General features: G+C 43.7%; 1 protein-coding gene across 11 annotated transcripts in view; it reads left to right on the plus strand.

Annotated features, from left to right (window-relative positions):
* The first annotated feature begins 2,781 nt into the window (after positions 1 to 2,781).
* Positions 2,782 to 12,843, plus strand: part of MBNL3 (muscleblind like splicing regulator 3) — a 120,857-nt gene continuing 110,795 nt past the window's right edge. For 6 of the 11 annotated variants that reach the window (XM_070366667.1, XM_070366669.1, XM_070366668.1 and 3 more), the window contains exon 1: positions 3,581 to 3,825. The gene's annotated coding sequence lies outside the window, so the exon portion shown is untranslated. Of the gene's footprint in view, positions 2,930 to 3,576; positions 3,826 to 12,843 lie in introns of those variants that run through there. The other 5 variants (XM_070366664.1, XM_070366665.1, XM_070366671.1 and 2 more) reach the window with 3 other exon arrangements.

Raw genomic sequence — 12,843 nt, forward strand, 5'->3', positions numbered from 1 at the left:
AGGTAATTATCACACAAGTTCAAAAGAGGAAGGTGATGTTTCACATTTCTCTGCATAGCATGACCCTGCCTGCATGTCTAGCAGTATCAGCTGACCATCTTTTAAAATGAATAATGAGTTATGTGACTTAGGAAAGGAGTAAAAGCATAATTCTGATAGAATAAATTGAGAATTCAAAAATCCCTCGGAAGCATGGTGCACTGATATATGAGAGAGTTTAACTTTTCACCTATTCAGTATCTTTAAAAAAAAATACAGCAACATTTGTTCAGTGGTGGATTACAATAATCCTTTTGTTACTAAACCACTACATAACTTTTAGAATTCTTTCCTGTATCAGTCAAAGTTAATTAGATTTATTGGAAGAACACGCCACTTGAGAGGCTTCTACATCCTTACCTCCAGTCTTAGCTTTTACATCTGTATGTGAGAATACGGAGAGTATGTTCCCTAAGTGTGTTTAAATGTTTGGTTACCCACCTCTATTTGACTGACGGAGGGAGAGTGAAGATCCATTAGGACTAGTGGTTCTGAGACTAGCCCAAAATGCAAGGGGAAAAGAAGTGTTAAGTATTCAGAGACTATAATGTACATACATTAAGAACTCATCTAGTGGATCAGTGAGTATACAACTTAATTTTTCCTGGGTCGTCCCCTCCAATCATGCCTAAGGAAAAGAAAATAAAAGAAAATGTTGTCTAGCTCTACCCACTCTACTAAATTGGAAAGTAATTCCAAGGTGAGTCTACCCCCTGAGAGTAAATGGACCCTTTTAAAATGCTGAGGGAAGGGGACAGCAATTTCCTACCGCTTTTGAAAACACTCCCTAATGAACCCTTAGCATGGAAATTTGCCTACCTTCATTTGTCACACCAGCCTGGATACAAGGAGGACAGTTTACCAGGCTCAAATTTGTTTATAAGGTTTTTCTTCCCTTCAGTGTGGAGAATAGAGAATAATGAAGTCTCATTTGCAACTTTCACCAGTCAGAAATGTCCAGCAAGAGACAGTGTTGAAGCTGTGCTACCCAGAGAACAACCAAGCTGTCCTATTTGTGACCTGAAATTTATGATAAAACAATTATTTCAGCCATGAAGGAACAATAAAATCAAGCCAGCTTGTGTGGAATTAGGGAAAGCCAGTGTCCCATAGGAGATGTGGTTTGCAATGGTGGGCAGAGGTAAGGGAACTGGTGTTGACCCAAGTTACGTTTAGTATAAAGAGTCCTTTGTTGACTTGCTGTGATAACAGTTCCTCATTTGTTAGATCATTGGGTATAGAGTTATATAATTCAGCCTTGCCCTTCTCTCCAGCCTACTGCGGTAGCCAACACCTCCTACTTTTAGTCTCTGGACTGCAAAAGCCACTTCCTATACATCAGCCAAATTTGACTTTTAGAGTAGGGCAGGTCATTTGGTAAGTTGGAAGGGAGGTGCAGAAAGGTGGCTAGGAATTAGTCTCTTTTTTCCCCCTCTCCTTCTTTTCAAATAACTAGAAACTCCTGCCTTTTGTTTGACTCATGCTTAGGATTCTACTCAGTATTACAAACCTATCAGACATCACCCCTGCCTGTTGTCCTGATAACTTTCACAATGCTTGTCAAATGCCACAGAGGGTTTTTCTCAATTATTTAAAGGACAGTTTGTGCCAGTGTTCTTCCAACCATTATGATCCTGCTCCTATTATCTCACATTTAACAGAGATTGATTTCTTGCCTAATATTAGCTGGAGAATTCTATTTAGATCAGTCCGGTAGAATTTTTAAAAATGTAATTAGCCTGAGAATTCACCCCACTCTTCGATTTAACTGCTGCTTGAATACCTCCTGTGACGTTTCTGCACTTTCTGCAGGGCACGTGGAACTCTGTTACTGGGGTGAAGCAGTTCATGGCAGGAGAGCAGCCCATGAATTGCTATGAGCTTGTCACGGAGCATCCTGCATATACGTGTGTTTCAGACTACAATTGTCCTCCTAAGATTAAATAAAAAGCATGCATTGATTACCATTGGGCTCCAGTTAAGGAACAGCTGGTGTTCCTATCACACTTGCATTAAAAAGAAACTTGTAATTTAGCTATCCAGATGTACATTTTTTGAAAAAATCAAAATATATAATTGCATTTGCTTTGTCCACTTGTCATTCAAAAGTATCTAGAACTCTACCTTAGGGCTCCTCCTCCCCTTCAAACTCCGTTAAAGAGGGGAGCTATTCGTACAGACCAACATTTCCCTTTCTGAGATCAGGGTTTTAAAGGGAAATAAAGAATTTATAGAAAAGAGAGGACTCAGGAAGGCAGCTGATGAGTGTTGGTGAGTATATAAATATATATGTATTTTGTCTTCAGTGGGCCGACGTATTTATTGACTAAGGTCATTTTTGGAATTACCTATTTCATCTTATATCCAGAGTGTCTAGAAGCGTCCAGCTTCGAACCGCACTGCATTTCTCATTGGCACTTCAGTTCCTGCAGCTCTACAAACTTTGCTGCCTCCCTCCCCCCCCCCCACCCCCCCACCCCCATCCCCTCTGGGGCAGTGTGTAAGTTCTGTTCTCGCTTTTGCAAAACCTGAGCGTTATGATTTGCTGCCCCAGCCCCTTCCCTTAATAATGAAATGGCAAAAAGCCCTTGAAGTGGGGGCTGGGCTGGCGGGCTGGGGGAAGAGGCGCCACACCCCCTGAGAATAAAGCCCGCGCTCCGCTCCACGAGACCCGTGAGCTAAAGAAAGACTCAAAGAATATACACATCGCTACAGGAACACAGTGCCAACACTCGGAGCGAGCGGGATCTGGAGCGCTACTTTTTGGCGCTCTCCGGGAGCAGCGAGGGAGGCGGAGGACCGAGAGTCCCGGGCTGGGCGCGAAGTCGGGGGCTGCACGCCGCTGGATTCCCGCCGCGTCCGGAGCTGGGAGCCGCGCGCGCCGGGCCAGGTGAGGTCGGCGGCGGCGGTGGGGCCGGTGCGGGGCGCGCCGCGCTACCTGGCCGGGCGGGGCAGCGCGCCGCTTCCCAGCCCGCCGGAGTTGGGCGGGAGTTGCCGCTGGGGCGCCGGGAGTCCCCTTGCCGGCGCCGTGCCCTCGGCGCGCCGCGCGTGTGCCGGGCGCGGGGCACCGCGAGGGCCGCCGGGTCGGCGGGCGCTGCCGAGGACCGACCGGCCGGCCGGCCGGCCGGCGGAGGGCACGCCTTTGGCTGCGGCCGGGCGGGGTTTGGTCCCGGGTTGCCATGGCAGCCGCTCGCCGGGCCCGGAGCCCCGCGCCCGCCCGCCTGCCGCCGGGGAGCCGGGAGCGCGAGGTGTGCTCCAAGTGGACTAAACCAAGCGCTCGGGAGGCGCGGGGAGGGCCGCCCCCGGGCCCCCACTGTCCCCCATCCCGCCGGCGGGCCCCAGGAAAGGGTCCCGGAGTAGTGGAGAAAAAGAAAATCCTCAGGTCTCTGGACTCGCAAGGAGGCTCGCCCGAGCCCGGGGGGTGGCGGCGAGGGGGGAGGGGGTCGGAGGGATGTCGCCTCTGTCCCGGAGTCCCTGTGTGCGTCTCTCACTTGACAATTTCTACCCCACCGCGGCCGACTCGAAGCCGGGTTGCCCGTCCCAGCCCCGAAGTTCTGTAGGTGGGGCGGGCTTTAATTTGCTTATATCTAATGATTTCAGGAGCCTCGCTTTAAAATGGCGGCATTGGGTAGCCACCCGTGCTAGAGGCTCTCCCCGCATCGGGGCCACCTAGCCCAGCGCGGCTTTTGCTTCTGTCGCTAACAGATGGCATGTGCCACTGTCCCCGCCACCGCCGCCGCTGAGAGCGGGACCCCTTAGCCCCTGGGTTCGCGCTAGCAGCAGAAGGTAAGGCCGGCGAGGAGTTGGGGTTGCCGAGCGTGGCTGCCTTTCTAGGGCGCCGGCGAAATCGAATGCTTTTTAAACTTTTATTTTTCAAAATGGCAAGTAGAAGGAAAAGTAGTCCTACAAGTTTGTTAACGTTAGGGGCTTTAATCTTTCTTCTTTTTCTGCTTCCTTTTTTCTCCTTCCTTTGTATATCTGTATGGCATATATAATGCCTATTTTGTTATTGAAAGGAACTTCTTGTATGGCATACCATCCGCAAGTGCTTCTAGCCGCTCACGTTCCCGGGGCAGTGCGGTAACGTGGGCAGTGCCCTGGCTTTCCTGGTGCGCGGTCTGGTCTCTCTTCCCGCTGCAGAACAACACATTGAGGCAGCTTGCTTTTACTATCGGCATCCGAAAGGGACTGAAGGTAAATTTCAGGAGACTCTTGAAAAGAGAACGTTCATTTTTAGCGTTCACACGATAAGCTTTTACGGTCAGAAAATGAAATTAAATAGACCAGCAACCCAAGTTAACATTCGGGTGATTCAGTTGTGTAGTTTTATCGTTAGAAGACCTACTGTGTGTTTTTCTGTCTGCTGACCCTTAGTTGGTAGAGCTTAATACAACAGTGAGGGTGAATTTATTGTTGCTGTAATTAAGATAGCATGTTTTCCAAAAGTTCTTCTTTTCAGATGTTCCTAAATTGCTGGTGTTTTTGAATTGGGTATGAATCCTCACAGCATAATGCCACAGGTTAATTGACGAGAAAACACCAATTAAAACAAAACTTGCAAGATTTAATTTTGAAATAATTGCTAATTTTTCACTGTGTTGACCCCTTGATAAGTCTTTGGGTAGTTACTGGTATAATGGTTGGAAACTGGACTGTTGAACTAGCTGTACTAATGACCACACGTTAGTGTTTAATACAGTTCACCTGAGGTTTTTCCCCTCCGATGAAAGGCATATTGACCATGGAGCTTACCAGCGCCCTCGGATTTTTCTGGTTATAATCACATTTTTCCATTTTGCCTATGAGAAATCTAGTCCTTAATGTTTAAATACTGTTAAAAGTTGTTTTTGAAATGTTTCTCAATGTGTAATACTTCAGGGAAATGCTTTCATATTTGTTGAAACTTCCCTGAACATAGCCTAAAAGGGCTTCTACCCATAACCCAGGTGATATTCTTCTACCTCTGTCCACTTTTGACTTCTCCCAAAGCAATAGGAGCAACTTGGCTGGCAGATTCTCCTGTTATTAAAATAAGCAAGCTCCCCCAGGAGTGGTGGGGGTGAAGAGATTGTTTTGCACCTGTGCGAAATGCTGCAGTTTTCCTGTCTAGGTGCTGTGGTGTGCCTAGAAAGAACTTCACTGTTTGCAGTGGAATTTACTGTATAATCCATTTTTCAGATTATTGGTGGCAGAAGTGTTCAGGGAAGTTCATCACTTCACATCGAAAAGGAGAGTTCCTCTTGCAGGTAGAGAAATAGATACCTGCATTTGTGCAAGAGAGCAGCGATGACACAAAGGACCTTCTCTAGCTTTTAGTGATTACATCCTTAGACTCCAGCTCATGAAGCTTTGCTTCCTCACATCCTGCCTTGTTGCTGAATGACTTTGGGCAAATGTATCCTTAAAAGAGTGGGGGTGGCATGGGGTGGAGGGCTAAACCTTGGGGACAGAATAGACAAGCTGAACTAGTGTCAGACATTAGAAGACATTTTGTCAGTTACACATTCAGTGGCTTTCTAGACTGATGAGATTGGAGACCTTGTATGAAAATATAAGCAAAGGAGTTTGTCAGAAAAAAAAAATATTTTGAGAGAGAATTGATATGGTGCTGGGCTAGAGGTAGTGACTGCATGTTTCACTCTGTTTCTTACCTCTTAGGTACTTCATTTCTCCAATTTCCTTTGCTGCTTTAATGATTCCCCTCAACTGTTCAGCCCACGCGTTTCACAACAGGTGCCTTTTATGGGGGATAACACCTATGATTCTGAGCTGGTATCCGAATTCTCTTTGGTAATCTCCTGCACCTACCTAAGCAATGCTTGGCACAAATTAGGTGCTTAATACATGTTGAGTTAAAAAGAAAAATGAGTAGTTGGTAAACTCACAGAGGAGCAGATTTTGTGCTCAGCTTTTAATTTAAACAGAAGATAGTTTGCTTTTTGTGCCCTGGCTAGAACCTCAACATTTGAAGTCATTTAGAACATTCTTTCCCTTCATTTCCTGCATTGCATTTGCCTCAAATGGGTTCCCTCGCTTCTCACTGCACTGCTAGGCTCCTGTGTAATTCATCATTCTGACCGGTAGGTGTACTATTATCTACCCAGCTCTGCCATATGAAAAAGTAATCACAGCAGCCTGGGGAAAGAAAGGTCTTGCCTTTGGAGGCTGTACAGTACTGCACGTGCTTGGAACAGTGGCCGTGTCTGGGCTGCTGTGCAGATGCTTACTGTGTAGCTGGAGGTACAGTTTTGTCTCTCCCCAGATGTCTTTATATGTGAGAGGGAAGGGAAGGGAAGAAAAGAGTAAAAACTCCTAATGTGATGAAGATTTTCCTTCTGAAAACTGCACATTTATCCTGCTTATTAATAGCACAGTCCTTTCAGGAAGGTGGCAGAGTTGTTCTGTTTTGAAATAAATCAAACTGTCTGATAGGATTACAAACAGAGATTGGGGCCTAGCAGACAAGAATAAGTTACAGTCCATGTTTGACAAGTAATTTGATCCCGTAATTAAAGTTAGATAATGATCACTGCCATGTTACAGCTCTCAAGTGTCTGAAAGAGCATGCAGGCTACGTACACCTTGACTTTGTCAAGGTGCTCCATATGGTTGAGTTTTCTTATAACAGTGTAGTAGGGTCAACAGATGGATTTTTCTCCCTTTATAAATGTATGTGATGTCAGGAGAGTATAATTCAGAAGTTTTGTTTCTTTTGGGGGGTTTTTCTGTCCCTCGGTCCATGTGACAGAGCTCTCAATTCAAAAATAAAAGGAAACCTGTGCCTCAGATGAAATGATGTGGGCCCTTTCCCTCTAAGAGAATAAACTGGGAGCAAGTACCTTTAATTGCTGACCAACCCAAAACAAACACAAATTATGACCCAAAAGAAAGCAAATAGAGCCATATTAATGTAGGCTTTTAGATCTTATGGAACCTGGTTCTGAAGCATCCTGCTCTTCCTGAATGGTTATATATTGCTTGAAGACAGCCAGATGACAGTGTTGGAAAGACAACTTTGAGAATTAGGATAAATAAGTTATCAATTACATTATCAGGTGTTAATGCTATCCCTTTGACCTAAAAGGGGTCAGAAAAGTTTTTTGCCCCAGATCCTTCTAATAAATACACAAGATAAAACCATAATTTACTTCTCCTTGGTATTAAGTTGAGCGACTATGGGGAAAAAAAGAAAAAAAGAAAAGAGGGATGGGGAAATAATACAACTGGAAAGAAGGACCTTATTTTTATTTGCGAAATAAAGGTACGCCCAGGTTGTCTGGGCACATAGAAGCACACGCATGTGCACAGTGTACAAAATAGTCTTCATCTTAGGACAGTTTATACAACCATGCATTGATTTATTCCCAGATGATTATAGAAAAATACCTATTTTTACAGCACTCCTCCAATTCTAAGAATGAAAGAAAAAAACTTCACAATAAACTATAGTAAATGTTTGCATTACACTATGTCTCTCCAAGGCTCTGTATGTTGAACTCCAGTAAGTTAATTAGAATATGTTGATTAGAACTCAAGAGGAAGCAGAAATGAGAAAGCTTGATTTAAGTATGTGTGTGTGTAGGGGTGTATACATGTAAGTTAATATACATGTGAATGTATATAACATGTACAGTATATATAACATGTATGTTATATATTCACATACATGTCACACACACATACATATATATATTTTTTTCTCCTTCTATATGTATATGATCCTTTTCAAGGAACTCAAGCATAGTAACCCCAGAACTCTTCATGATAGCCATGAGACCAAAGTGTTAAGGGAAAAAAAGGAGACTGATTAATAGAGATTTAGAAATCAATTAGGCATGCTATTTAAAATATTATGTCTACTCTTAGGGCCTTTTTTTAATCAGCATTACATTGGCTCATGAGTAGAAGGAGTGATTTGTTTTTAACATTAGACAGAGGTCAGTTTTATGACGACACAGTGGATGAACTTGAAGGGCCCAGAAGGAAAGGGCCTCCAGTTGAGAAAGGCAGTCTGGGCAGAATTGCAGGAGATTGGCACTGGACTTCTGACAGGCTGTGTGATCTCCTTAAGGCCGTAGGAGCATCCTAGAGACCGGCAGTTTGCTTCATCTTGTTGTCCAATGTGGATTACTCAAATTAACTTAAAATTGTCCCACCAGTTTTTTTGAATCTTGAGCTCCTTGGCATCGCCTGCAACTGGTGTGGAAATTTGAGACTACTTTCTTAAGGCTTATTCAGGTTTCCTTGAATGTATGCTGCTGCTGCTGCTAAGTCGCTTCAGTCGTGTCCGACTTTGTGTGACCCCATAGATGGTAGCCCACCAGGCTCCTCTGTCCCTGGGATTTTCCAGGCAAGAACACTGGAGTGGGTTGCCATTTCCTCTTCCAAAGCATGAAAGTGAAAAGTGAAAGTGAAGTATGAGTAACTCCTTATTAGGCAAGTTCCTGGGTCTCCTTTATATCCCCAGTGCCTGGACATAGTAGCTGGTACTAGTGTTAGTCAATCAATTGTGTCCAGCTCTTTGCAACCCCACAGACTATAGCTCCCCAGGCTCCTCCGTCCATGGGATTCTCCAGGCAAGGATACTAGAGTGGGTTGCCATTCTCTTCTCTAGGAGATCTTCCCAACCTAGGGATCAAACCCTGGTCTCCTGAGTTGCAGGCAGATTCTTTACCATTTGAGCTACAGGGAGGGCTCTCAGTAAAACTTGGTTAAGTAAATGGGAGAATATTCTTTCTAACTTGTTGTTTTATTTTATGAACAGCCTTTCTGTGATTTCAGGTAGTGTTATCTATTTTTTATTGACAAAAAATTATCAACAACAACAAACAGGATATCGTGCTTGACGCCATGGTAGCAGCTCTGCCACAAGTCCAGGGAAAAGCAGGCAATGGCAGCCTTTGGGCTGAGGCCTCAAGGAGTAGCCTGAAAGCCAGCTGCTCTTTTCCCGTCACCTGTATTTGCATTTAGTGTATCCCTAGCACATCCCAGAGAAATCAGTCCGCAACCAGAAGTTGTGTAGAAACAGTCCTTCAAACCGTTTTACCAGGTTAAAAAAAAAAAAAAGGAACAAAATCAGAAATACCGTGACTCAGATGCCTCGTGTCATGTATAGTTTAGAAAGTGATGAAGTCAGACAAAACCCCAAAAGGGCACTGAGAGCTGTCTCATTTTCACTCAAAACACTGATTGCCCATTTAGAGGGTGAATTTGCATAGGTTTTTATTTACCAAGATACAGGTGTGAATAGCGCCTCTTTTTACTGTATCCAGAAAGCAAAGTCCACCCAGTGGAAGAGACGAGCTGCCATTTCAGATCCACCACAATCATCTTTTGTGCCCAGAGGACCATGAGGCTTTAGGTACAGCTTTTGCAGTCTCTCCTTATATAGCAGCATGAAGAAACCAGACAAGGGGCTGTGTTTTTATTTGGCAGGGGGCAGTTGGCCTGTTAGCAGAAACCAAGAGAGTGGAAGAACCAGAGAGCTTGCATTTCAACTTTTGTTTTTAGTCTTCAGCCTTCACGCTGGAAAACAAAGCAGAAGAAAAGTACCATGTATATTAATTTGGACATATGTCCCATAGTGTAATTTCTCACTTTTTTTTGCTTTACAAACTGAGAAAATGAGATTTTCACATAATGTTAGGGTGGTTGCTTTATTATGATTGGATCCATGTACTCTGTAGTGGTTTTTCCAAGTTCTATTTAAAATATATACAAACACACTCAACTAGATGCGTGACACGCTGGCAGAGATCACATTCCTTCTCAGCACCCTACTGTCCACCGAAATGCAGGCACTCCATAAATAGCCCAAGTTTTTATTAAAGAACAAACACATTGATGTGTCCCCCCGTCCTTGCTATCTGTTATCAGTGAGGCTCCCAGAGAAGAGGAGTGGATTCTTTTCAGAGGTGATTTTGAGCAAAATTTAAACTCTCAAGTTGTTGATGTCAGCATCTTTCCTAAGTGATTGGATAGCATGAAGAAAACCTTCTTAGCTCACCCAGAAGTATGAGGTGAAAAATATACAGATTATAGGGTCACTTTTTATGTCTAAGAGCTTCAAAATGTAGAAAACCATGGGGGTAGAGGAGGTGCTGGGTAGTCTGATCTTTTATAAATGCCTGTAGCACTGACCACAGCCACGGGAAGGGACTGTCTATAAGTGTTCTGCCGGCTTTCTGAAGCCAGGGTCTGGGCTGGGATCACACTCACAGTGTCTCCCCAAGGGAAGGCCTTTTTTCGGAGAAAGAGTTTGGCAGAACTTTGGCCAACTAGCTGCCCTGCTACCGTTTAGTAATCCTCTTTCTTTGATAAACCTGGTTTTGCTGGGGGATTCATTTGGACATCCCGAGAGCTTCAGTGTAGCAATAACATGAGAGCAAAACGCTTGTACTTTCCAGTTAAACTTCCCCTCCAAAGATCTTTGGTGATTGAGAAGTTGAGAGGCTACAGAAATGTGACATAGGGCTTGGCATTTCACAGTTCTAGAAAAAAGACAGGAATCCCTCCATATGGTGTGAAGTGTGTGTTGACAATAGTGAAGGATCTAAAATGTGATTCCCTTAGAGACCTCTCATACCTGCACATACTTTGAGGTTACACAGGTCATATTGTGGGCTGGTGAGAGACAGAGGGAGAGAGAAACCAAATTGAAGACGCTAGTTCCTCTTCTCTGGGGTATTATAGTCTGCAGTTCTCTCTTTACTCATCAGGTGCATGCAAATTGTTCTGAAAACTGACCTGAAATTAACAGGAAACATCTAGGTTATCTAATGTCTGATCCTGAACACTTTTACTTTTTACTTTTTCTCATGTGGTCTGTTATTCCTGTATTCATTAAAATGCAGAAGTTCAAGTGACTGGTTGTGTGACCAGTCCTAAGGAAATTTTTTGGTAAAAGTTACATTTTTCACTTTCAAGTCTAGATCATCTAACAGCTCCCTTCATTGCCTTCCATCTTATCCCCAAAGAAATTTCCATAATATTTTTAGCCATCTATGAAAACAGTTCCAACAGAGGCACTGAGAAATAGTGACAAGCAATGACAGGAAATGCCGTTTGCTCTGGTCTCCTTCATAACTTAGTGAGGCCACAGCTGCCTATTTGCTTTTCGCTTCCTGTTTGGGGGCTATTTGGGTCAAAAGTAGCAGTGTTTTCCGTATAGAGATGATTTTTTTTTTTTTTGGCTTTATTATGTAGGGCCACGGTAAATCTGTCACTGGACTGTATATTTTGTATATTTTATGAACTGTATCATGTGGTTTGAGTTTAATTTGGAAGGCAGTGCTTTTACAATAAAGATCTGCTCACCACCCCCCCACCACGTGCAGCTTTAGGGTCTGGGGTTGCAGGGGCATTCAAAAGTTTATAGCTCTATTTACACAATAGTGATTGCTGAGAAGGGCATTTCCTGCCAGTTAATGACTGGTCGGAAAGGCCAACGGTCCAAATCCAGGGAGAGAGGACCATTCATTAGATGCCACGAAGGGACCAGGACGCTTTTATCATGAAGTGGGGGGGAGAAAGTGAAAACACAGTCTGCCTTTTGAAGAGCCCAAAGCAGTGCAAGCAGAGCCAGATATGGAGGTGCTGCTTTGTGGTGTGAAAAATGGACCTTTTTTTCATGACCAGGACCAAGTGACTTTCCCAAGAGGGTACCCAATCAAGACGTGGATGAGGAGGGCATTTCCTGCAGGTTGATGACCCATGGAGAGAAGACAGAGAAAGATGAGGGCCCTGAGCTGGCCCAGGATTAGCTGCCGAAATGGTCAACTCACAGGTGTTACAGTGCCCTTAAAAACCTTTAAGATCACAGGATTGAATTTCCTAACTGGTTGGATAACCAATTCATTGTGAAGTGGACAGGCATTTAGGGATGGGAAGAATGATCTCTTTTCAAGGTCAGTTAAGCAGGACACCAATATTCTGTTTCAGTTTCCTAATATAAAGAAGGTAAATAATATGTATGAAGAATGCTTCACCTCTTGTGAAAGGAAGTATCTTTGAGGGCTGTAATAGTGACCATTTAACCTAAGACATTCTCAGGAAACAGTTTCGTCACAAGTATAATTCTTGCCTGCTATAAAGCAGCTGAGGTGTGAAGCATTTGGCATTGATTTAGAGCAAAAGCAGAATAGGCCCAAGATTAGGTTCACATCCAGGAATCCCTGACTTCCTGGCCTGTCCTTCACTCCCTTAGCTTCTTAAGCCTTCATTTTGCAAAAATGTTAAATGTTTATAAAGGGTAAACATCTGCTCTAAGTTGTTTAATAGATACCTCCATGTAAGGGGGTTCTGGGACACCCCCACTTCAGAACTTGGCTTAGTCTTTTACCTTGAAATTTCCTTCCATATCTTCCAAATTTGGTAGGGGAATGGCAGGGGTGGGCCCGGCCTCTGAAAAACAGGCGATTGTAATAGGCCAGGCACCTGGATTTCTTCATGGGATTGAGTCATCTGTCACAGGCAGAGCACACCAAATATTAAGTTTCATTTTTGGGTCTGGAAAATGTCATTATATGCTTTTTAAATATTCAGTAATCCAAAGATTGCTGGTCATCACCAGCTCCAAAATGAAAAGAGTTTTCTGAAGTTTAAAACACTCTACAAATTAACTGTATACCAGTTACTGTTGTTATTATTAGATGATACCTCGAACACATTTATAAACAAAAAAGTGACTTGGATGAACTAAACAAAAAATTACAACATGATTTTATTGTTGAGAATTCTTGCATTTGAATGTTAAGATACACTCAGATTTTTCAAGCTCAGATTCAATATAATATTCTGATTTAT

The sequence above is a fragment of the Bos mutus genome, chromosome X (assembly GCF_027580195.1).
Source record: "Bos mutus isolate GX-2022 chromosome X, NWIPB_WYAK_1.1, whole genome shotgun sequence".
Classification (NCBI taxonomy): Eukaryota; Metazoa; Chordata; class Mammalia; order Artiodactyla; family Bovidae; genus Bos; species Bos mutus.